Raw genomic sequence first — 26,221 nt, forward strand, 5'->3', positions numbered from 1 at the left:
CCACATACCCTAGATACCTCTAGACTCCCCAGGTTGTAAGGAAATAAAGATGAAAATAACGACAATGATACCTTATGTGGAATAAAAGTTATAGAGCTCTAAGCATTAACTGCCCAAACAGCCACAGGGGGTGGGAGGCCCGGCAGCTAAGGTGTTAAAAACCATTTACAACTAAAGGATGCAGTCTGGCACTGCCAACAGTTTTGCTGCACCATGCTGCATTATTTAAAAAAAAGCAGGGATGTGTTGTATTCACAAGAATACAGCGCACCACTGTGCTCTACTTTGTGCTGGTGCCAAAACAGCAGGTGTGCGCCAACAGAGACACTCTTTCTCCATGGTGGAATGGATTACAGGGATGATTGTTTGTTGGAACTGGCCCTTTTTGCAGGGTCATCCTCAAACTTTTTGCTTCTTCCTCCCTCATTTTTCCTGACCCGTGGCTGTTGGCAATAGGACTCTGCGCACTTTACCACTGCTAATCAGTGCTAAAGTGCATATGCTCTCTACGTAAAGTGTTAATCTGATTGGATATACATGTTTGGCATATTTGTATCACCATGAAGTCCCATGTAAAGTGCACTGAGTGTGCCAGGGCTGGTGATGACAAATGCTACTAGTGGGCCTGCAGCACTGATTGTGCCACCCACAGGAGTAGCTCTAAAATGGTGTCTCGGGCCTGCCACTGCAGTGCCTATGGGCAGTTTAGAACTGCCATGACCTCCTGGTCAGTGTCCCCACTGACCAGGCCTAACCCTTCCCTTTTTGTGCACATCAGCCACCCCTATGGAAGGCCCAATGTACCCCCCTGGGCAGGGTGCAGTGTATGTGAAAGGTAGAGCATGTACTGGTGCAGGTAACATGTTCTGGTAGTGAATTAGAGCCATTTTCGTTTTTCACTATTGTAAGGCTATCTTGCTCCATAGATTAACATGGGGGATGCTGGCTACAGTGGTTACAGCATTTCTTCCCATAGGAACAAGATAGGACATAAGTATCTAGTATCCCTGAACTCAGAATTTAATAACACATCTTTTAGGAAAGGTTGTTTTTAAATCCTGTGTTTGAGAACAGCACTTTTAGAAAGTTGCTGTTCTCTTGTCTGACCCTTCTGTGTGCCTGGGCCTGTTTGTGTATTGACTGTCGGGTTTGAGAGTGACAGGGGCTGGGGAATTCCCCAGGAGGGAATTCCCTGGATGAGTCAGCACTAGGCTGAATGACTGCATTTGCAACTGGAGTAGTGGGAGGAGTTAGCACCTGGGCTGAATAGGGCTCTGCCTGCCTTCCACAATGCTGGCTCCACCCCCCTGCTGGGCGGCTGAGGACCCTGCCCCTCACTCTGAAAGGAAAGAAGCAGCCAGCAAAACAAAGTACTCAGGAAACTCCCAGAACTGGTTCAGACCGGGCTCAGGGCCCACATGCACAGAGAGAACAAAGACTTTAGGGGTATAAGTACAGGACCCCTGACAACAGAAAATTAGATCATCCTGGAAATCAAGAAGGAACCTCTGCCAAGGAGAAAGCTGAAACTGAAGAAGGAAGATTGTCCTGCTGTTGCTCTGCTGGACTGACCTGTTGCTTTGCTACCAAGGAGAGGGGAAGGACTTTGCTGTGTGCTGTGTCCCCTGTCTTGAAGGAATCTCCAAGGGCATGAGAAGAGCTGGCTCCCTGTTTTGAAGTCCCAGGAACAAAAGGACTTCACCCCCAGCTTCCCTGAACTCTGCTGAGAGAGTTCTGTCCCTCCTAGAGTGCTTGATCCAGTTGTGGGGCCTCTGGAGGTTGGACCTGTGCTGGGAAGCTTGAAACTAAGCTTGAGTGACTTTTGAAACTGAAAAGTGTCGCATCGCTTGCTTGCGGAGCGCATCCCCGACAGTGCGAGAAGTTTCCCGCCGCTACGGAGGTCAAGATCGTCGCAGCGCCTGACGCCGCTGCCAGAGACGTCGGATCCTTCGTTTGCGGGACGCACCAGACCGGTGCGGGAGAAACGAACATCGCTGCGAGCATCGTCGCAGAGCCTGTCGTCGCTGGGTGAGAACGCCGCACCGCTTGCTTGCGGACCGCATCACGTCGCTGCGAGTGTCGTCGCAGAATCATCGCATCGAGGAGCTGCGAGAGAAAGGATCGCCGCTGGACCGCGCATCGTCGCCCCGGAGATCGTCGCAGCCCCTTCGAGATCGTCGCATCGTGCCTTTGCGAGAACAGACTTCCTACGGAACCTACGCACCAGAATCCATACAAGTGGCCTTCCTCCCCATACAGACCGGATTCGTCGCAACACGCCCGCTGCTGCAGCGGGGCTGTCGCATCGCCTCCCCAGGGTCTCAGGAGCAACGCATCGCTTGTTTTCCACTGCACCAGCTTCTGCTTTTGGAACTTTGTTGCAACTAAAAGGTACTGTGAGTAAACGTGACGCAACTGTGAACTTTTCACGCATCTGTGGTTGATTTTACCGCAACTTGAAGAATTTTAACGCAACCTTAAGAACTCTTTTGAAACCATATTCTTGAACTGTGTATGTTGGATTTTTGTCGTTTTGGTCTTGTGTAATTTAGATTAAAAATACCTTTATTTTTCTAAACTGTTCTGGAGTCAGTTTGTGGTGTTTTCACTGTGTTACTGTGAGTGTTGGTACAAATACTTTACGCATTGCCTCTGGTTAGCCTAGACTGCTCATGCCAAGCTACCTAGAGGGTGAGCAGGGGTTATCTCAGAGGGTTATCTCCTTGCCCTGACTAGAAGCAAGGGTCCCTATTTGGACAGTGGTACCTACCTCTGCCAACTAGAGACCCCCAGTTCTAACATTGTTGTTGTGCAGAAATAACACCGCCTGCACAAAATCAATGGCGTTTTGCTCCTTCTATTGCAGCACACATAGTAGGAGCAAGAAAAGAGGAGAAATAAAAGTCTTTCTCCTCATTGCGCCACTTTTATGCCTCCCTTGGGGAGGCGTAATTTTTTGGAGCCCCTCAGATTTACAGATCCTTGTAAATCTGGAGCAGTGGCAAAAAGCAATGGGCGTTGCGTGGAAACCCCCACAACAACACCCATTGCACACCCCTTTTCCTCAGAAAACTGTGTTGAGGAGAACCATATTTACAAGGCTTAGTACCACCTTGTAAATATAGAGCAGAGCACAGTGCCAATGGAGCATCGCAAAAAGTGACTCTCTGGTGGAGGAATATCTTTGTAAATTTACCACCGGATATTTCCGATTTTAGCACGCATATGATATTATTGCTTTCTGTTATAGCAAAAACTCCTACTTGGTTTAAAACCAAATTGGCATGAACTTAAAACATAGACTGAAAGTGTTCTTTTTGAGGTTTGATTTAAATCTGTTTGAGATAATTGAAAGGATATTGTTTGATGTGCCTATAAATTTAGAACTGTGTTATGAATTTCCACAATATTAGACAGAGGCTAGCATTTGTTGCTCAGACTTGGTATTTTAAAATGTGTGCCGATCTATTCAGAGTAGTTCAGTCAAACTTTAGCACTGCATAATTAATCTGCATGAAACCTGGCACACAGTTACTATGCTTAGCATTCACTTACTTTGTCAAGTGTCTTCAGAACCAGCAAAGAAGGACAACAGTAAAGAGAGCAAAAACATTTTCACTGGCGCCGTTTAATAACAATTGATGAACTTCGGCAGGCTTTTAGCTAGTTAATTAAAAGCCTGTTGCACGATTTTCCATTTTCATGAAGATTTGAAAAGGGTGTGGAGGAATTTTTTGATTTGTTAATAACTTTTCCACCATTTCATAGATCTACTTGACATTTGCATTCCACTTGATATTTTTAGTTTCATGCAAATTTGTTAAGGCGAAGGAGACAGGGATTCATAACAGGGATTCATAAATGGGTTCATTTTTTGATAATGTTGCTGCTGTTTAATGAACTCAAAGGACTAGCCAGGTAAAGGAAACCCACTAAAAAGAACATAACGATGGGTGTGTACCTTTGTTGACACATCCTGCGACACCATCTTGGATAACGCAATTCTCGTTAATGGTGCAGCTCAAACTTGCACAGGACAGGACACCAAAAGCACCGCAAGTGCAGACCTCTGTACAGTCGCTGGACACAACCTTTTCACCAAGCTGTAAAATGGTTAGGCACAAACATTACAATGCTGTAATTTTCACAAGCACAATCACTCTAAGAAACATACCTTTTTTCAAAAAGTAATGGGTAATGGGTATTGGTGAAGAGCACAATCACCAGTTTGTTGGCACTGTTTACTGTTAGGAAGCAGAAGAGACTGTCTGCCATTATGAGAATATACTCAGAATTAAGTATTGAAGAGAAAGGTTTAATTAGAAGGGGAATAACATAGTACGAAAAATGCATAGAGAGTATATTACAAATGAAAAGTTACAACAGTAACCTATCAACAGATTTTCAGCACTACTTTTGTCTTTTTCAATGGTCAGGTTCTCCAAACCATTGACTTGCCACGATTTGGAAGTTTTAATAGAAAATGATAAGTAATTCTTCCTTCTGAGTGAATATCTAATTATTGACCCTGCTCAATGTTTCTGGTATTTTGATGTGAACCTCTCCAAATAACTGTTTATCCTTCATTTCCTCTACTTGACGGACTGGAGATTCTTCCGACCTCCAATTTTAGGTCTGGCTTACAGCTCAGCTCGTGTCGGACATCATGGGCCACTTGTACGTAGGTTTCTTTTGAAAAAACAGGACACAAGCGGATGTTTAAAACTCCTTTAATAAGCATCCAGAAACGGCCCCAATTTAGCTCCAAGATCCCTCCCCCACTGTGTTTTTTCCACTCCAGAATCATTGTGTATTCCAGAAGTGGAAGCAGCATGCTGCATCAGAACAGAACAACTGGAACTAGCTTACATGAAGATGCAATAACAAAAAAAGAATACAACAAATACCCCTACTTTAACATGGTGAACTAAGTTTAAATTAAATATTCTTAAATAGATTTATAATCCGTTAACCATGACTTTTTCAATCAGCAATGTGTGATCGGCTCTCTCTTACACCATCCACTATTTTTCACTATTTTCCACCTGGCACTCCTGAAATTCCCTTTTTTCCATCCATTTGACCTGTTTCAACTCAGAGCATAGTACCATTTTTCTGGCGTTCCACCATATGCCATCAGGCAAGCACAACAGATTTCTCTGCACTTTCATCACTCTCTTGGGATCAGATAACTTGAAACTTCCTTTTTTGACCATGTTACCCACCAGCATACCGTACTCAAATTTTTGGTCTATTTGATCACCTTCTCATTGTGTCTCCTTTTGTAACGTGATTGATAGGGTCCCATCATATCATGCAATTTCTCAGTCTGTATCATCTTTTGACCATACCTCTCTATCCACACAGGCATAGCCACTGTACAGCGTACCCTTCCCCTCAGCAAACAAAAGGTTTCTCCCCAGTTACAGAATGGGCCATTGTCCCCTGATTCCATAAAATTTCTTTCATTTGTTTTGTCCAACATATATAGTTCGACACTGCTAACTGCGTTCTTTCCACAAACACACGATTGAAGCGCTCAATCATACTATTTACCCTTGGGTGATATACAGGTGTCCTGCACTGCTTGGTTCTCCATTTCTTGAGAAAACTCACAAACTCATGTCACATGAATTGTGGACTGCTGTTTGTCTGAATTTCTGCAGGACATCCCTCTCTGTGGAAAATATCTTCACAAAACACAATTATATTCACAGTCTTCCCCTCCCGCACAAATACCTTTCCTGCCACTTTGAATAGAAGTCCATAAGCACTACGGCAAATCTCTCATTCACTCCAAAGAGTCAAATGGACAACAAACGTCCATGGCTACTTTTTCCCAGGTCTGATTGGACAATTCTACAGGATTAATTGTGGTTTCTTGTAGAGTGTGCGATTTGTCACTGCACATACATGAAACACAACTCCTAACATACCTTTCGATTTGCTTGTCCATCCCTGGCCACCAGAAATCCATCCAGCTCTTCCTATTCATGGCAGACATTCCACCATGTCCCTTACGCATCAAACACAATAACCTGCCCTGTAACCCTTCCGGCACCTCCGATTTATCTCCTCTTCTCACAATCTAATGTACATCAGACAGCTCTTCCGAGAAACTAAATTACATCTTTATCTAACTTCCAACCAAACATTTTCGGTAACGCGTTTCTCACTTTTACGAGCATAGGATCAGCAGATATAGTACACTTCCATTCAGATTCCTCAATGGCCTGACAAATCCTCAGATATTTCTGCAACAGTCCCTTCATCATCTTCTTCAATACTTTCATTGTCCAGCAGCAAGCTAAACATGCAGTGTGCATTTATATTTCTTATGCCTGGTACATATTTCACTGAAAAAACATACTCTTGCAAACAATGTAACTACTTTGCAGTTCGAGGTGTAGCTTTCATCCCACCTGTAGGGGAGAAAAAATCAACTAAGGGCTTATGATCTGTTCCAAGCTCAAACTGCATCCCCCATACAAAAATACTGAAGTTTTGCTCTCCCCACCAACGGCCCAGGGGCTCCTTTTATACAACTGAGAATGTCTCTTAGGTTTGTGATGGGAATGCTACTATTCTTTCCTTCCCTTCATGTTCTTGCATCGAAACTTTTCCAAGCCCTTAACCACTGGCATCAGTGACAACAATTGTTCTATCACCAGGATCAAACGGTTTGAGCATCACAGCCTTTATATTGCCCTGCTCACTGCATCAAAAGCTTTTTGACATTTACCTGTCCATAAATACTCAACACCCTTGTTCATCAATTCACGTAAAATATGTACCCTCTCTGAAAAATGATATACACATTTGGCATAATACTCTGCCAAACCCAGAAAGGACCTGAGCTAATCTTTATCTTGTGGGGGCACTCTCTACGGCCTCACCTAAGTTGTGTTTGGGTTTTACCCCCTCATATGTTCAAGTAAGGCCCAGGCATTCCACTCCCGTTTTACTAAACTTGCCTTTTTCCTAGAAAATAGTAACATCAGCTTTCTCCGATCTGCTCAACGCATTCTTAAGGACCTTATCATGCTTCATAATGTCCATTTCCCACAACACTATCATCTTGAAACAATAAGAAATTGGTCATGTTCCCTACAATGCTCCGCATGACCCTCTGGAACACTGTGGGTCCAGTTTCCAGACTGAAAGGCAAACGGATAAATTGGAATGCCCTTTCCTGTGTGATGAAAGATGTTAAATGTCTAGATTCTGCATGCATTTGTACTGGGTGGTAGGCATTCGTTAAACCCAGAGTGGTAAAGTACCTACTCCCAGCTACACTCGCCAACATTTCATTTAGATAGAGGGTGCTGATCTACCCATATGCATTTGTTTAGGTCTCTCAATTCCACACACATGCAGATACTGCCATTGTATTTTTGGGCGAGAACTATGGGACTAAGCAATTCTGAGGCTTCAGTGGGTTCTATAACACCTTTATCGCACAATCTTTGCAAATCTTCTATTAGAGCACTCCTGAAAGCCAACTGCACATTCTTCACCAAATAAGTGCTATTCAAATTGGGAAAGTGATGATTAACTCACTGTTAGCCACTCTGACTTAACAAAACTTGCAGTGGATGATTTGGATTCAAACCATGCTTAACACATGCTATTCATTCCAACCCAAAAGTGACCTCCCTTTCTCAACCACATACACCTTGCCTCTTGCATGTCTGTCTTGAAACTCTAAATTAGTAACTAAATACATACCCTAGGACAGGTAACTTGCCACTGCAATATCCCTCTAGTTCAAAAGCTTTAGCAATTCAGAAACATTCACCTTCTCCCAGGTAGACTCATCAATGATAATGAAATGTGAGCACGAATCCGCCCAAACCTGTACTTCCACTCCATTTGTTTGATACTACATTTAGGTGGATGATAACTTTCCCCGTTCACCGCTGGGACTGTACGCGGTTTACCATCAGCTTATTTCATTGTTAGTACCTCTATTTCTCCTGGGTTGCTATATTCTGAATCCTCACTTTGAGACCTAATTTCTCTGTCTCTTACCACATTTACAGATTTTTTTTAAACTCCCAGAACCATTCATCCTACATACTCTCCCAAAGTGCCCCACACTTGAAACACTTGCTTTTGATTGATGGAAAATTGCTAGCTTCTGCAGTATGTCCCTCAGTCACATCTGAAGCACATTCTTTTCCTGACCCCACTTTGCTTTCTTCTAATATCATTCCTGTCACTGGACATATGAGTTTGTGTTTGTGTCTCTACAACCTCACACAATTTCTCTACATCTGATCTCCTTTCGGACCCACTACCGTTTAATTCCTTTTCATGTCTAGAGGTGTTCTCCATGCATTCGGCCACTTCTATATTCTTGCCTAACATAGGATCCTTCAAATCTAGTACTTTTGTCTTGAATTTTTAGATTGTTTGACCTATTTATCATTTGGTCTCTTATAATTTCATCTCTAAGATCCCTGCATTTACTTGTGACCGCCAATCTACTTAACGTGTCCACGAATTGTCCGATTGACCTGTTAGAAGCTGGAAAAAGATTACTTACACGTGGCCCTATGTGATTAACCTAAAAAATGGTTGGCTCTGCTCCCATATTAGTAGCCAGGGGAACATGTTTTGATTGGGCATAAGAGTGTGCTTCCCTAAAAAGAGTGCTGCCTTTCATGTAGCTGTTGATATATTCAGCTGCCTGTCCCAGCAATAGTAAGGTTGCCAGATCTTTAGCTTTCTGGGTCACACACATGAAACTGTAATGCTATTAAAATGTCTTAGATAACTAGATAATTTACAGTGTCTGTTTTTCTTTAAATATAAGACTCCATCATGTAGTTTAGTGTTTGAGGGCTACGCTAATCTACATTAATTGTTTTGGTCTAGTTTACAGTACAACTGTTGCCTGGCCCTATATGATTAAGAAAAGAGCACTTTCAAAGTCATGCTCAGAGATGGGCTTAAGTTCCACCCACGTGTTTGTTCTCCTGAGTACTGGATTTAATTGGGCCGCATTTGTGTACCTACACTAAAAATACTGCTTGTAATGCACTTTTTGGCTGTTGGCAAAGTTTATACGCAATACAGCAGGAGAATATTTTTTTGGTGGCAAATCAATGATCATAGGTATGGGTCTCACCTGTTTATTATGAGATTTTATGCTCAAGGCACTAGACTTGACATATTTATTGTAAAGTCGATAGGCAATTACGTGTGGATTGTGCTAAATCTATATTAACACCTACAGATAGGTATAGATTGTTACATTGAGTTTCACATATTACCGTAGTAGGTAATACTGTGTATTTGTAAAGCACACGTTCACTCCAGGGTATCTTTTCGCTGAATAACAGATGTTTACTGTTACCAAACAGTACTCGTTTTATTTACCTTAGAAGCATGAAAGGCTGAGTGGACCCACCAGGATTTGAACATGTGACCAAGGGGTCAAACACAGGCCCCCTACAGTGGATGCATTAATCCACTAAGCCACCAGACCTGGTGTTTGGGCACCCTGGGTGACAAACCATAGAAATGAAAGGTATGGGCTGTCAGAATTTTTCATAGGCAGCCTACGGTTTTGCTTAGCTTTAAATGTTTATGTGCTTATAATTTTATGACAGTCTGTCTGATGGTTGCCTTCTGGAAAAGCTTACACTCAAAATTGTGGGTCTGAGTTGATATTTATGCATTTTGGTACCCTGGAAACATTATGACAGATGCCATAGGACTTGTCTGCTTATTTTGGGAACCCTATGATAAAACCTAGCTAATCTATATATATATAAAACGAATGTATGTCTGTCTGTCTGTCTGTTTGTCCTTTATGCATTACTACACCATTCATCCTATCGCCATGAAACTTTGGGAAATGGTTGAGTACACTCCCGGAAAGGTTTCTGGCATAACATTTTTTAAATATCGGCCCCACAGGGCCCTCATAATCTTTCGAATACTGATGTACGCACAAGACGGAAAAAACAAAAATCGTTTATCCACAAGCACTCAAATAAATAAATAGAATTAAAACAGCATTCATCCGATCGCCAGGAAACTTTCGGAAGTTGTTGAGTACACTCTCGCGAAGGTTTCTGGCATACAATTTTTTAACATTTTTTTAATATCGGCCCCCCAGGGCCCTCATAATCTTTTGAATACTGATGTACGCACTAGACGGAAAAACAAAAAATCGTGTATCCACAAGCACTCGAATAAATAAATAGAATTTACGACACTTTGAAACGTTTTCCATATTAAAATGAATACAATGACACAATGTAAATTTAATGTTATCATAATGAGTTTCCTTGAATTTCCTTTCTTTGGAATCGCAGTAACGCGCGACGGGTTAGCTAGTTCATTATAAAAAGCATATGTTAAAGCGAATGAGCATTTAACAGTTGGTTGTTATCACATTGTGTTACAGGACATAAACAGTTTTTTTTGTCACATGTCAGATTACTGCTGTAGACAAGGGCTTTAGTGTTGGCCACCAACTGACAAACCCTGGGGGTTTTCTCTATGATGATTCTTGTTAGGACCTGTTGAGGATGGTTTGTTATGGTTTTGCAAGCAGCATTTTTCTACATTATTTGTAACTTTATAGCTGTATGCATGATGGTTACCAGTTTATGTGCACTTGAATAGGTTGTGTTGGATAAAGTGTAAAGTCAATGCTCAATAAAGGCGTCATTGGTTCATTGGGAAAGGTAGTACCTGATTTCGTAGGTTTGATTACTGCAGTACAAGAGGCCTCAGTTGGTTATGGTGATAAGCCAGTGAAGAGACCTACATTCCTGAATGATTCACGAGGAAAACATAGGTCTGCTGTGATGGTCTGATCTGTTTATTATGAAAAGTTAAGATAAACCCATTAAGCCTGGCATATTGATTGTGAAAAGCACATGTAAAAAGAATAGGCATTTAAGGGTGGATTGTATTTTCTATGCATTAAAGCCTACAGATAGTCTTTTTTGTTGCATGAAATATCACAGATTACTTTTATAGGGAATGATTTTGGTGCATACTGCCTCTGACAATCACAGGGGGGAGTTTATTTGCACTGTAAAAATTCTTAGCTCTTTGTATGCCCCTGTATATAAATATATATACAGGGAGGCAAGATGGCTTCTGGCTAGTCATATCGGGAGAGCGCTCCCGAGGTCACCGAGCGAAAACGTCGGAAAATGTGCAATAAGGACGTACCTGAATGAAAAGGTTCATGGAAACGGGGCGAGAAGAAGCTGACGAGTTGTTCCCGATGGCTGAGAAGCTGATTGCGGAGCTTCTTACAGCAGCTCTCGAAGTAGGGGAGCGGCTGTTGGGACGGCGTGTGGAACCTGCGGCAACCAGCACAATTGCAGTGGGAGATGAGGCTGAAGGCGGAATCGGCAATCCTCGCAGCAATCCTTACGGGCTAACAGGTGGCTGCTGGTACTGCAGTGGAAGCGGCCGGGCGGAGGCAAGAGGCGAAGCTCTGAGTAGGACAACAGCAGCGTGTTTGGCGGAGAAAGAAATTGGGAGGAAAAGAGCAATGAAAATCGCGGAGCAAAGTGCGCTAAGGACAGTCTGGCTGCTCAGAGTGCTTGGGCAGGGACTGTCTGCTGGGATGGCACCCAAAATCATGCGGGGGGTAAAGGAAAAGCTCCGGAGGAGCAGCAAACCCCCGTACAAGTGAAGGACTCGGGCAGAGATGGAGGCAGAGACACCAGAAGAGAGCTGGGGGAGAAAAAACAAGGTGAGGATGGCGGTATTAAAAAAAAGACCAATGCTAACATTGGAACCTGGAATAATACAAGGGGTAAAATAACGGTGGCAGTAAGCTCCGGGGCACAGAGCAATAGTATAACTGAGTTTTTCTCTCCAGTATGCCAAAATGAAGCAATCAAAAAACACACAGTAATGGGATAGCCTCCGGGAAGTATGGATATAAGTCTTGGAGAGGAGCACACAGAGCAGCAAGGGAAGCCAACAATAACTTTGCCCCAGATAGCCTCCGCTATAGCTACAGCAGGAGATACCGCCCAGTGGAGTGAGATGGTAGAGGCAGAGATTGAAGCAGAGATCATTAAAATTCAAGAAGCCCCAGATCAAAATATAGCTGCTTCTCCCAGCACTTGTACAATGACAGAAATTCCAAAAAAAGGGAGGGAGACACAAAAAGAGAAGCAAAAAGAGACACAAAAAGAGAAGCAAAAAGAGACGGCAGAACATAGACAATCAGATGGAGGAGGCGGGATAAGAACTGACCGAGTAACAACCAAGACTTTAGTTCAAGAAGCTATTGCAAGTAGCGGCCCCAGTGGCCTAAGTGGCCCCGGTGATACTATTGATAATTTTTACTCAGTTACAGATGGATCAGAAGGGTCAGAAGGCACTCCCTCGGAGCAAGAGGAAAGTGAGAGAAGGGATACACCAGATTTAAGCTTTATTTCAAGCTTCGAGGCTAGGAGAGGGTCTTCTCGAGAGAGAGAGAGAGAGACAGCTACAAGAAAGAAAAGGCTATCACGTAGGCAAAGGGACACGCATTCCCAGGAAAAAGCGGGGGTTGGGCAAAAGCCGACAAGCGGGCTGAATCCTGATCCGGCTCTGAGATGGGATTATTCGGCCACACAAAATGTGTATCCAGAGCAGCCACTACAGGGGGGAGGTTCTAGAGATTCTAGAGAGGCCTCCTAATTACAACTTATCTTGGGGTCAATCAAGCAGGTGCAGGACGAAATAAAGGCAGAGGGGAAGAAAAATAGGCTGGCAAATAAGAACCTGCAGGGAGCAATCCGGAAGGTGGCTAAAATATGTACGGATACAAATGTCAGAGTGGCCCAGCTAGAGGAAAGGGTCAGCACTCTAGAAGATAATTGGGATAAAGACACAACATCTATGAGTGGCAGTGAGAAAATGATGACTGATGTCCAATGGAAGCTAGAAGAGCTAGAGAATAGGCAACGCAGCAACAACCGGAGGGTTCTGGGTATTGAGGAAAATGCCGAAGGAGATGACATCAAGGCTTTTGTAGTGAAATTGATGAGAGAGGCTTTTCCAGAAATGAACCACTAGGATTGGGAAAAGGAAATCCAGAGGGTTCACAGATTCCCAATGATGGCAAAAAAGAATCAGCCCACCTCGCATGAAGGAACCACTAGGCCAATAGCAATTTTAATATATTTTGGCAACTTTTTATTAAGAGAAGAGGTGCACTCCAAGGCACGACCTTACTCAAAGCGCTCCTTTGAGTCTCAATCCTTTTTCACAACTCCGGACTTCTGCCACTCCACAGTTGAAAGGCGGTGGAGACTACGAGCACTGATAGAGCCATGCCAACAGATGGGACTTCAAGCTTATTTAATAAACCCCGCTAGGCTCAAAATTATTTACAAGAATACTACCAGAGTATTTACTTCAGAAATTCAAGCGAGAGAGTACATGGACTCTTTAAAATTAGATACACCGGTTGTAAGAATCTGATGTGCTGCTGACCAGGAATATTTTATTCTTTTCTGCCGTGACTTTTGTTCTCTCTCTTTATTGATATGTAATAGGAAATAGAAGGAAGGTAGTGGATTATACTCTGATATGGATTATTTATTAATTTCTTTCATTTCTTTTATATAATTGGTGAGAATATCACTGGGCAGGGGGGCTATCCTGTTAAGTAAAAAGGGGAAAAGAAAAAATATATATATAACGGGGGAACAACATCAGGTCGGTGGGTAAAAATGCACAGATAAATATTAGATGATTCTTGGTGACGGAGGGAAGCCGACTGCCAGACACTATCACAGAGGCCTTAAGCCTGCTTGCCTCATTGGGTGGATGGGGGAGCGGGGGATAGTTGAGAGGTGGGGGGGTAGGGGAGCAATCAGGGGAAAAATGGGGGTAAAATTCATCATCAGACAAAGAATGAAATCAGATATGAATATAAGGGGGGGAACCCAGATGTTAAAGAAAAACGGGTTGTATAGGAAACTGAATAGAGACACAACAAAAAACTTATGCGTATAGTTACAATTAATGTATGTGGCTTAAACGATGCAAGAAAAAGAAGGGATTTGAAAGAATATTTTAAGGCATTGCAAGCTGATTTAATCTGTGTTCAGGAAATGCATGTCGAGATATCGCAGAAATGTTTACTGGAACAATTGGGGTACAAATTGCTGACTTGCACGACTCAGGGGACAAAAACCCGTGGGGTAGCGATATTGGCGCAAGGAAATACTGTTATACTGAAAAAAAAGCAGGCAGATAAACACGGTCGATGGGTCTTAGCTGAATGTCAAACACAAAATCTTAATATTACATTATGTTCTATTTATGCGCCTACGGTTGATGACCCGGAGATCTTTACTCATATAAATTTACAGCTGCCCAACTGGCCTCTCCCTATTATAATGTGCGGCGATTTTAATATAAATGGCCTTAATGGGTTGTGGAAAAATGATCCCGGCAGGTTTAAAATTAAAAAGAAAAAAAGTCACAGAGCTTTGATACATCTTATGCAGGATAATGGGCTGATTGATACTTGGGAACAGTTAATGGGAGGGGGAGGTAGCACATACTATTCGGCCCCTCATAAAACTCTAGAGCGTTTGGATTATTTTTTAATCTCTCCCTCGCTGATACCAATGGTGAAGATTAAAAAAATGCCTAGATTGATGTCAGACTACAATCTGCTCTCAATGGAAATCTCTTTATTAAATGTACAGAAACATACAACTAGCTGGACATTTGAGAGAGCATTATTGCAGGATGTAGAATATATTGTAAGTCAATCAAAAATAGGGAGGAGGAATGAGTGTCCATTTGCTTCCCCTGGGTACGTTTTCAGGTTATCAAATGCAAAAAAGGAATTTTCACAAAAAATGGACACTTGTAACAAGTCTAAACCATTGGATAGAAAATTTGTGGTATTCTCAAAAAACGCAATGTGTAAGATATTTGTGCGGTGTATATTTTCATCCGCCCCTACATTGCAGTTGTGGCAATTATCATCGAATACCGCAAAGTGTAAGGTGCCTGCCTCATCCAGAGGCTCCTCTGGTCTAGGTTTGCAGTATCCAGAGATCCGTGAATGGGGTAAAGCAAAAAGTGGAAACCCCAACAAAAGAAAAAAGGAGAAAAATGGGTAATTAAAAATTATGTCCACTCCCAGTAAACTTTAATAGTGGTGAGGAACTATAATGATTAAAAAGGTTTGTACTTCTACTAGACCGAGCAACTGGATCTAGAAGTATAATGTAGTAATCTTTAAAAAGGTGTCGACATGTTTCAGCCCCCTATGGCTCAACGGAGTCTGTGGGGCTTTCGTCAGGACTAAACAAAACAAACAGTACACAGATAGTTACTCACACGATTTGTGTAGTTACTGCGATGGCAAACTGAATCTATTTAGTCAGTGGCCAAACATTCTCTTATACCTGCAAAAGAGAAACACAAAATAGGGATATACAATACATATATTTATGTATGAAATCACGGAGGCACCAGAGCAAAGTTCTGTCTCTTAGGAAATATTTATATTATTGTAAAACTTTTACTTCGTGGATCATGGAAGGTGGAGGGCAGGGAACTGGGTAACTGTTTGAATGACACATTTTGAAAGTTATAGTCATGGTAACGTCGTATATTACTCAAATGTTAAGTAAATACCATTCTAGGAATCATATGTTGTTAGCAAGTATGGTACAGTGCTTCATATTACAAGTTAGCCGTGTATTGTAAACTTCGCGGCCAGATATCGTAATACGTTGATTACCCCTCTAAAGTCTTGAGTCAGCCTGTAAGTGGCGAAGGGTACACCACAGGGGGACGTGGAGAGAGCGAGGGGGGATGGGGGGGGGGGGCCCGGAGCGGGCAGCGTTCTTACCTCAAATTCGATTAGAGCGAGGCTTCATCAGGGGATACCGGTATACGGATAGCACAGAGCTATAAAGGAATGGAGACATATATTGGGATCACTCGCCTTACCTCAAGCCTGTAGAGGAAGTGGAAGCAGCGCCTTACTGTCGCCATTACCCGCATGGAGCGAAACTGCCGCCGCTTGTGCTGACTCTGCCCCTGGACGTAGTCTGGGCATCACAGAGCGTCTTTTAAAGGGGAAGTTGTAATTCCGAGTTACAAAACCCGAAGGGTCAAGGAAAATGCTAGATGGTATCCCAACACTTCATTCAGATCGCTCTTATATTAAATAACTAAATAAAGACATCACAGAGTAATAGGAACACTAAATTCAAAATGCCCGGTTTCTCAGTAAGGATGTTATGTACGTTAAGAAAAACTAGACATATAAATTAATAGGTCTCTCGCAGAATCAGGAATCTCAATGCCTTCACACCAAAATGTATTCACACCATAATGTTTCATTGAGGTTCTCACGGGAAAAGAACATATGGATTAATAAGTATCTTGCTGGCTCATTATTTACACTGAAATATCCCCAGATTTATGCAAACTGGTGCCATGGAGGGTTATCATTGAGACCCCCGATATGGGTTTTCAGACGGTTTACCCATCTCTGCTCCTTTTCATATAGCTTCTTTTCAGAGATATGGCTTTTTTCGGTGAGCATCTCAATGACAGTCCAGTATATTTCATCACATGTGTGTTTTGATTCAAGGTAGTGAGCACAAAGTTTGGTGGTAATTTTATTAAGTCTGATGTTGCTCCTATGCTCCCCAATGCGGATTCTCACTTTTCGACAGGTCATCCCGATATAGATTTTGTTGCACGGGCACCTGACCATATAGATTACAAAGGTGGAGTTGCAATTAGTATGCTGTTTTTGAGTCCAGGTGAGATTCTCTGACAGTTGTAATTGTTTTGAGGGAGTTGTGTATCTGCAAGAAACGCAGTTACCACATGGGTAGTGGCCTGTCACAGGTGCCAATGAGATGTCTCTTGGTATATCCATTGGTTGTTTTCTTTTGGGTCTTGTGTGTACCAAAGTATCTCTTAAGTTCTTTGTTCGTCTGTTGGCGAACCGTGGTTTCGGCCATTCGAACTTGCCAGTCGTCAATATGTTCCAGTTTTTATTCACTAGTTTTTGCATATCATAGGTCACTGGACTGAAGGTAGTCACACACGTAACCAGATCGGCCGGGGGATCTTTTGGGTGGACTTGAAGGAGGCACGATCTCGGTTGATTATTTGCGCGTTTCATACATTTGTGGATTGTGCTTTTGGTATAATCACGTGCTCTCAATTTCTTACTCAATACCAACGCCTGTTCTTTGTAATCTTCATTTTTTGTACAATTCCTTTTAATTCTCAGAAATTGACTATATGGAAGATTGTCTCTTAAGGGTTTTGGATGGAAACTTTTGTAAGAGAGTAAACTATTTTTTGCAGTGGGTTTAGTGTATGTCTTGCTGTGGAGGCTGTTGTCTTCAGAAAAGATGGTCAAGTCTAGGAAGTCAATGCTCAGGTTGTTCGCTGTGTGTGTAAATTTCAACCAGGGATCACAGTTATTCAGCCAGGTGACAAAGAGTTTAAGATCATTCTTAGTATCCCATATTAAAAGAATGTCATCTATATACCTCTTCCAGTATAATATACTGGAAGAGTATGGATTTGAGTCGTTGAGAACATGAAGGGTTTCAAATTGGCTGACATAAAGTCCTGCCACCGACGGAGCAAAGGCACTGCCCATGGAAGTACCATGTTGTTGTAAATACAATGTACCCTCGTATTCGAAAAAATTCTCTTTTAATGCAAGGTGGCAGCATTGAAGAACAAAATGTCGTGGGGTCTGGTGTTCCCAATTTTCATGGAATAGGACATCCTCGAGCATTTGAAGAGTGTTGTCTTGAGGCAGGCTTGTATATAGTGATTCTACATCCAGACCCACCAGTAGCATGGTGTCTGGGTCGAAGTGAATGTCACTGAGCTGCAACAGTAGGTCTCTAGTATCCTTCAAATAGGTCTGGGTTTTTTGAACCAAGGGTTTCAGGTACTCATCCGCAAATTTTGACAGGGGTTCTAGGAGGGATCCGATGCCAGCAACTATCGGTCGTCCAGGCGGTGGGACTTTGTTTTTGTGCGTCTTCGGAAGTGAATAAAAATATGGTATCTTTGGTTCACTTGTTACCAGGTAGTCTGCTTCTTTTTTGGATATCCATCCATTTGTTTCAGCCTCGTAAACCATCATGGCAATAGTGTTGCGAAGTCTCTCGGTCGGGTCTTCGTTGATCTTTTTGTAGTACTTGGTATCTGATAGGAGGGTTAGACACTGTCGGTTGTACCCTTCCTTACTCAGGATGACGAGTCCTCCCCCCTTGTCAGCCGGTTTGATGATTATGTTCTCGTTGTCTTCTAGGTTCTTGAGTGCTTTTCGCTCCTTATTACTCAAGTTTTGGAAAGGGGTCTTCTTTTTCTTTTCTTCCATGGCATCTACGCCTTTGAGTAATGCCTGTTCAAATGTTTGTATTTCAGGAGGAACACTCCCCGTTGGTGGATTAAAGGTGGATTTTCTTTTCAGATTGGTGTCTCCATCTGTTATTTGCAGCGGCATCCCTGCAAAAAATGCTTTCAGCTTCAACACACGGCAGAATTCTGCCAATTCACACTTTAATTTGAAGGAGTCAAAGGGGGGGGTTGGAACAAATCCTAAACCTTTATTGAGAACGCGTATTTGGTCGTCCGTAAGTTCTATCTGTGCAAGGTTCACTATTAATGTGTGTTGTTCTTGCTGGTGCTCGGCTGGCCCGTGGACATACTCCTGGTTAGGATATTTCTTTGCTGGTCTTGCCATGCCAAGGTCTTTTTTCTCCCTCTGGATTGGTTTTGGCCCCGGCCTAAAAAAGGCCGGGGCCAAATATACCAAGAGACATCTCATTGGCACCTGTGACAGGCCACTACCCATGTGGTAACTGCGTTTCTTGCAGATACACAACTCCCTCAAAACAATTACAACTGTCAGAGAATCTCACCTGGACTCAAAAACAGCATACTAATTGCAACTCCACCTTTGTAATCTATATGGTCAGGTGCCCGTGCAACAAAATCTATATCGGGATGACCTGTCGAAAAGTGAGAATCCGCATTGGGGAGCATAGGAGCAACATCAGACTTAATAAAATTACCACCAAACTTTGTGCTCACTACCTTGAATCAAAACACACATGTGATGAAATATACTGGACTGTCATTGAGATGCTCACCGAAAAAAGCCATATCTCTGAAAAGAAGCTATATGAAAAGGAGCAGAGATGGGTAAACCGTCTGAAAACCCATATCGGGGGTCTCAATGATAACCCTCCATGGCACCAGTTTGCATAAATCTGGGGATATTTCAGTGTAAATAATGAGCCAGCAAGATACTTATTAATCCATATGTTCTTTTCCCGTGAGAACCTCAACGAAACATTATGGTGTGAATACATTTTGGTGTGAAGGCATTGAGATTCCTGATTCTGCGAGAGACCTATTAATTTATATGTCTAGTTTTTCTTAACGTACATAACATCCTTACTGAGAAACCGGGCATTTTGAATTTAGTGTTCCTATTACTCTGTGATGTCTTTATTTAGTTATTTAATATAAGAGCGATCTGAATGAAGTGTTGGGATACCATCTAGCATTTTCCTTGACCCTTCGGGTTTTGTAACTCGGAATTACAACTTCCCCTTTAAAAGACGCTCTGTGATGCCCAGACTACGTCCAGGGGCAGAGTCAGCACAAGCGGCGGCAGTTTCGCTCCATGCGGGTAATGGCGACAGTAAGGCGCTGCTTCCACTTCCTCTACAGGCTTGAGGTAAGGCGAGTGATCCCAATATATGTCTCCATTCCTTTATAGCTCTGTGCTATCCGTATACCGGTATCCCCTGATGAAGCCTCGCTCTAATCGAATTTGAGGTAAGAACGCTGCCCGCTCCGGGCCCCCCCCCCCCATCCCCCCTCGCTCTCTCCACGTCCCCCTGTGGTGTACCCTTCGCCACTTACAGGCTGACTCAAGACTTTAGAGGGGTAATCAACGTATTACGATATCTGGCCGCGAAGTTTACAATACACGGCTAACTTGTAATATGAAGCACTGTACCATACTTGCTAACAACATATGATTCCTAGAATGGTATTTACTTAACATTTGAGTAATATACGACGTTACCATGACTATAACTTTCAAAATGTGTCATTCAAACAGTTACCCAGTTCCCTGCCCTCCACCTTCCATGATCCACGAAGTAAAAGTTTTACAATAATATAAATATTTCCTAAGAGACAGAACTTTGCTCTGGTGCCTCCGTGATTTCATACATAAATATATGTATTGTATATCCCTATTTTGTGTTTCTCTTTTGCAGGTATAAGAGAATGTTTGGCCACTGACTAAATAGATTCAGTTTGCCATCGCAGTAACTACACAAATCGTGTGAGTAACTATCTGTGTACTGTTTGTTTTGTTTAGTCCTGACGAAAGCCCCACAGACTCCGTTGAGCCATAGGGGGCTGAAACATGTCGACACCTTTTTAAAGATTACTACATTATACTTCTAGATCCAGTTGCTCGGTCTAGTAGAAGTACAAACCTTTTTTAATCATTATAGTTCCTCACCACTATTAAAGTTTACTGGGAGTGGACATAATTTTTAATTACCCATTTTTCTCCTTTTTTCTTTTGTTGGGGTTTCCACTTTTTGCTTTACCCCATTCACGGATCTCTGGATACTGCAAACCTAGACCAGAGGAGCCTCTGGATGAGGCAGGCACCTTACACTTTGCGGTATTCGATGATAATTGCCACAACTGCAATGTAGGGGCGGATGAAAATATACACCGCACAAATATCTTACACATTGCGTTTTTTGAGAATACCACAAATTTTCTATCCAATGGTTTAGACTTGTTACAAGTGTCCATTTTTTGTGAAAATTCCTTTTTTGCATGTAGAATATATTGACCACATGGAAAAATGGCTAAGGGAATTCTTGGAGGATAATAGGGGCACGGCACTACCAGCAATAGTGTGGGATGCCCTGAAGGCAGGTATTAGGGGGGAAACCATAAGTTATTCTCTTAGACACAATAAGCTGCAAAAAGAAGCAATAGAGAAGAAGATAAATATAGTAGCGAGGTTAGAGGAAGATCTTGTCAAGATTATAAGAGCTAAAGAGGATGTGACAGGTGCAACTCAAAACCTTGCCCTGGCTAAAGCAGCAGTAGGCGAAGTGTATGCGTTAAAAGCTGCAGGAAAATATTTAGCTAGGAGGGAAGAGCAATACGAGTATAGTGAACAAGTCGGACGGATTCTAGCGATAATAACACGACAGGCGGCTACAAGCGGACAGATAACAGAATTGATTACGGAGGCAGAGGTAGTAGTAAAAACTCCAAAGAAAATCTGTTCAGTATTTCAGAATTTTTATAAGAAACTATATAGCCAGGAGAGCGAAGATCCAGATGCTGCGGAAATGGAGGGGTACCTAGAGGCAGCCTCAGTAGACAAACTTACAGAGGATGATAGGGACATCTTGGAGGTAAATTTTACTCGAGAAGAAATCCAAAGGGCTTTTAAGGACTTACCTTCAGGAAAAGCAGCAAGACCTGATTTAATACCGCTAGAATTTTATAAAAAAATGTTTTTAATTTTAGAAAAGGATATTAATAAACTGATGGTTTCGATTCAAAATGGAGCAGTGCTGCCGGGGTCTTGGGGAGAAGCGTCAATGGTGGTTTTTCTAAAGAAGAATAACATTTCTACTGATCCTGGTTCATATAGGCCAATTAGCCTGATGAACAGCGACACCAAGGCTTATTCTAAAGTTATGGCTAATAGGTTGAGTTTGGCAATTGGTAAGGTGGTCTCCCCTCGACAGCACAGGTTTATTCTGGGGAGGGGCACAGCTGATTTATTTATTTATTTGATTTGTAAAGCGCTACAGCTACCCAAAAGGGTTTCCCGGCGCTGGTAGAGAGATTGAGTGCAGAAAAGAAGGAGGGAGATGAATAGCCAGGTCAGGTTTACTGGTTGAACAGCCAAGTTTTCAGAGATCTACGGAAAGTAGCGAGATTAGTTTCAATGCGCAATTCCAGGGGGAGTGAATTCCATAACCTAGGACCTAGGTAGGAAAAGGACCTGCCGCCCATTCTGGAAAGCCCGACTTTAGGCACGTTGAAAAGGCCCTGAGAAGAGGATCTGAGATGCCGACTGGGAAGATAAACATGGACTAGGGATTTTAGGTATCTTGGGGCAGAACCAAATTTTATCTTATGCATGAAACAGAGAGTTTTGAATTTTACTCTGCTCTCAATTTTAAGCCAATGCAAAGTTTTTACGTGTTCCGACATGTGTTCTCTTCTATGGCACTTGCGCAATAGACGGGCCGCAGCATATTGTACACGCTACAGTCGTTTCATTACAGCTTGGGTTGCTCCTAGGTAAAGGACATTCCCGTAGTCAAGCCTAGAAGTTATTAGGGCGTTAACTACAGATTTCTTAGTGTCTTCGGGGATCATCCATATGATCTTACGGAGCCATCTCAGGATTACAAAACACATGGCAGTAAGTTTTCCAACTTGAGGCTGCATCGTAAGTCCTTTATCAATAGTTATACCTAGGTTCCGAACTTGGTCACATGGGATGGGAAGAGGGCCCATGCTGGATGGCCAGTGGGAGGCATTCCATAGATCATGGTTGGGGCCAAAGATTAAAACCTCTGTTTTTTCTCCGTTAAGTTTCAACAGATTGGTCCGCATCCAGGTTGCGATTTTGGCAAGGCCAGATTTCAGGGGCGAAGGTAAGTCCTTGTTTGTGCTGGACAGAGAGAAAATTATTTGCGAATCGTCAGCGTAACTAAACATAGTTAGGCCTTCATTTTCCGCAATACGGGCAAGAGGGGCAACATATAAGTTAAAAAGCAGGGGGCTAAGCACCGAGCCCTGAGGGACACCATAAGGGGACTGGTAGACACCAGAGGTGCCTATATTAGAATTAATTTGAAAAGAGCGCTGGTCTAAATAAGAGGTTAGCCACTCAAGAGCAATTCCCCGTATGCCAACATCAAAAAGGGAGTTAAGCAAGATACTGTGCGAAATGGTATCAAATGCTGCACTGAGATCAAGAAGTATCAGTGCAGCCGTGAGTCCCTTATCAACTAAGCTCCGCAGATGTTCTACGACCCCCAACAAGGTAGTCTCGGTTGAGTAACCGGGTCGAAAGCCCGACTGAGAGGAGTGAAAGATGTCATTTGTCTCTAAGTAGTGTGCCAGATGGTGATAGACGTGTTTTTCCAAAATTTTGGAAAATACGGGTAACAGAGAGATCGGACGAAAGTTACCCAGAACTTTAGGGTCAGCCGTAGGTTTCTTCAATAGAGGTGTAACCTTAGCATGTTTCCATGATATAGGGACAGTGGCAGAGACAAGTGACTGGTTTACATCTGATCACATTAGAAGGGTATTTGCTCTGTTTGACGGCACAGCAGCCTCACAAGACCCTATGTCTTTAATATTACTGGACGCTGTAAAAGCTTTTGATAGGGTCTCGTGGGGTTTCTTGCTGCATTAAAAGCCCTATATAGATATCCGTGTATTAGGCTGAGAGTAGTGGGGGAACAGAGTAAGGCGATAAAAATCGAGCGTGGAACAAGGCAAGGGTGCCCGTGCTCCCCGCTGCTGTTTGCCTTTTACATAGATTCATTTATAAGACATATAGAAATGAATGAGGAGATCTGTCCAATAGTTTTGAATGGGTATGAGACTAAAATTTTGGGATACGCAGATGACTTGGCAATTACATCATCAGCACCAACTATAGCGCTAGGGGAAATTGAGAAAGAGGCAAAAAGATATGGGCTCCTGTCAGGATATAAGTTGAATCAAGGGAAGACACAAATAGTTGTAAATCAATTTGCCATGATAAATGATGATAGAGTTACAAATTCTGCCGTTTATTTGGGCATTACAATAATGTCTGATTTATCTAAGGTTGTGGAGGTAAACCTGACCCCAGTGATTAGAAAAGCTAAATTAGATTTAGATAGGATGGACAATTTACATCTAACAATAATCGGACGCTGCAATGTTATAAAGATGTTATTTTTGCCAAAGATTTTATATTTTTTTCGAACGATTCCTTTAATATTTAGTAATAATTGGTTTAAGTAAGTCGATGGGGTCTGCAATCGATTTATATGGGCGAAGGGCAAAACTCGAAAGGCCATAAAACTATTGGCACTTTCTAAAGAACGGGGAGGTCTGGCGGTACCTGATTTTAAGGGTTATTATTTGGTAGCAGCCCTGCAATATTTTAGAGGACTCCTAGGAGGGAACACGAATGATATATGGAGGGGTAGCATTGGCAGTCCTGACATATATGATTTGCTGGTTCGGGATTCTAATAAGGGACTTCTTACATTTAAGGAATTAAACTATTATAAAAGGACGAAGTTTAAGGTTCTCGGCGCTGCTATATCAGTTTGGTCTACTGTCCGGAAAAAAATGAAGTTAGGGAGAATGAATTTTTAAACCACTTTGTATATGAATGAGCTTCTCCCAGAGGTGTTCCATGATCAAGTGATGAAGCGGTGGGATGATTCCGGGGTTGGAACAATAGGAGATATTATGGATGATTCAGGTATAATTTCTTTTGAAAGGGCACGTCAGCTTTATAAATTAGATCACAGAGATTTCTTCAAATATTTACAGATAAGATCAGTTATACAATGAAAAAAAGGCAGGGAATTGCAATTTTAAAAGGGTGGATCTGATGAAACACGTTCAAGATGAGAAGGGATGTTCAATTTCACAACTCTACGGGGCATTATGTCAGTATAATGACGACGATAGGGTAAAAGTATTTGATAAATGGAGAAATAAATTGAATTTAGCAGGGAATGAGGGTGAAAAATCACTTATGTTAGCAAATTCTATTGTAAAGGTTGCAAATCTGCAGGCACAGTGCTATAAGACTATACATGAATTGTATTATACACCGCACAGAATAGCCCGATGGGGCGGAACGAGTGGGATATCCTGCCCAAGATGTCAAAGCTTACAAGCGGACACAATTCATATGTTTGCATCTTGTTTGAGTTTAGAACCTCTTAAACAAGCAATGGAATTTTTTTTAAGGAGGAACTGGGGATCTCTGTTAAGCTAACAGAAGAGATTATAATTTTGGGGGTAGGGAAAGAGGGGCAGGATATACCCCATCAAGAATTTATGTTTATTGCAAGGGCGTTAAGTCGGTTATGCATCGCAACAGTATGGAAAGACCCTAATCCTCCGTCATTCCACCAACGGCTTTCAAAAATGCTAGCTATGTATACCCTAGAGAAAGCCTTATTTGAAAAAAAAGGGCTGAAAGCGATGCAGCTAGGTAAACGGGTTTGGGCTCCGGTCGAACAATGGAAACTAAGAGCAGAGGGTTAAAAGGGGAAATGTTACGTTTATACAGATAGGAAAATAGCTGGTCTTGTTTATATTGTTTGACATATAATATTATGTTATGTTCTTTTTCTGTATATCCCTTTCTATCATTGTTTGCAATTTGTTTTGTGTCTCAAGATACTAAGTTTCTAATGGCAAGCACTTGTTGTATTATATATATATATCGAATTGAACAAATGCTGAAAATTTATTATCTGATGATGAACGATAAAAAAAAAATAAAAAAAAAAGATTGGTAAACAGATAATAGCCTCCTCCTGGTCTTTTGACCGCACGATTCTACTAGAGGAGGAGGAAAAAAGCTTCTTGTCAGCTGAGTCAAAGTTTTTTTTAGATTCGAACTTGGAATCTGCGGCAATTGCGACGGTTTGGGATGCGCTGAAGGCTTATCTGAGAGGCTGTATAATCAACAGAGCCTCGCACAGACTGAGAGTATATCGGGATTCTATCCAAAATTTTGAACAAGAGCTGTTTCAACTAGATCAAAAGTTTGGTTCCGTTATGGCTTCAATAGAACAACTGGAAAAGTGGGCTGAGCTGAGAAATCAGCTGGAAAAAATATTACAGGAAAGGTTGGCCAAGACGTGGGAGGCGAGTAAAATCTCCCACTTTGAATTTGGGGAAGCTGCGGGGAAGGTCCTGGCCTGGAAAATCAGATCGGACTAAGCAAAAAAACATATTAAGGAAATTAAACTAGAAGGCGAAGTTGTTACTAGGACCTCGGATAGGGAGATAGGGACTGCGTTTCAAAAAAAATTTCAGGAGATATATAAGGAGGAGGTCACGAACGACCCAGAGGCTAGGGACAACTGGCTAGATAATGTTTCCTTACCAACACTTCAAG

At 42.2% G+C, this 26,221-nt stretch overlaps 1 pseudogene; it reads right to left on the reverse strand.

The window, feature by feature from the left end:
- Positions 1–26,221, reverse strand: part of LOC144769647 (IgGFc-binding protein-like) — a 1,000,379-nt pseudogene that overhangs the window by 391,012 nt on the left and 583,146 nt on the right.

The sequence above is a fragment of the Lissotriton helveticus genome, chromosome 7 (assembly GCF_964261635.1).
Source record: "Lissotriton helveticus chromosome 7, aLisHel1.1, whole genome shotgun sequence".
Lineage (NCBI taxonomy): Eukaryota > Metazoa > Chordata > Amphibia > Caudata > Salamandridae > Lissotriton > Lissotriton helveticus.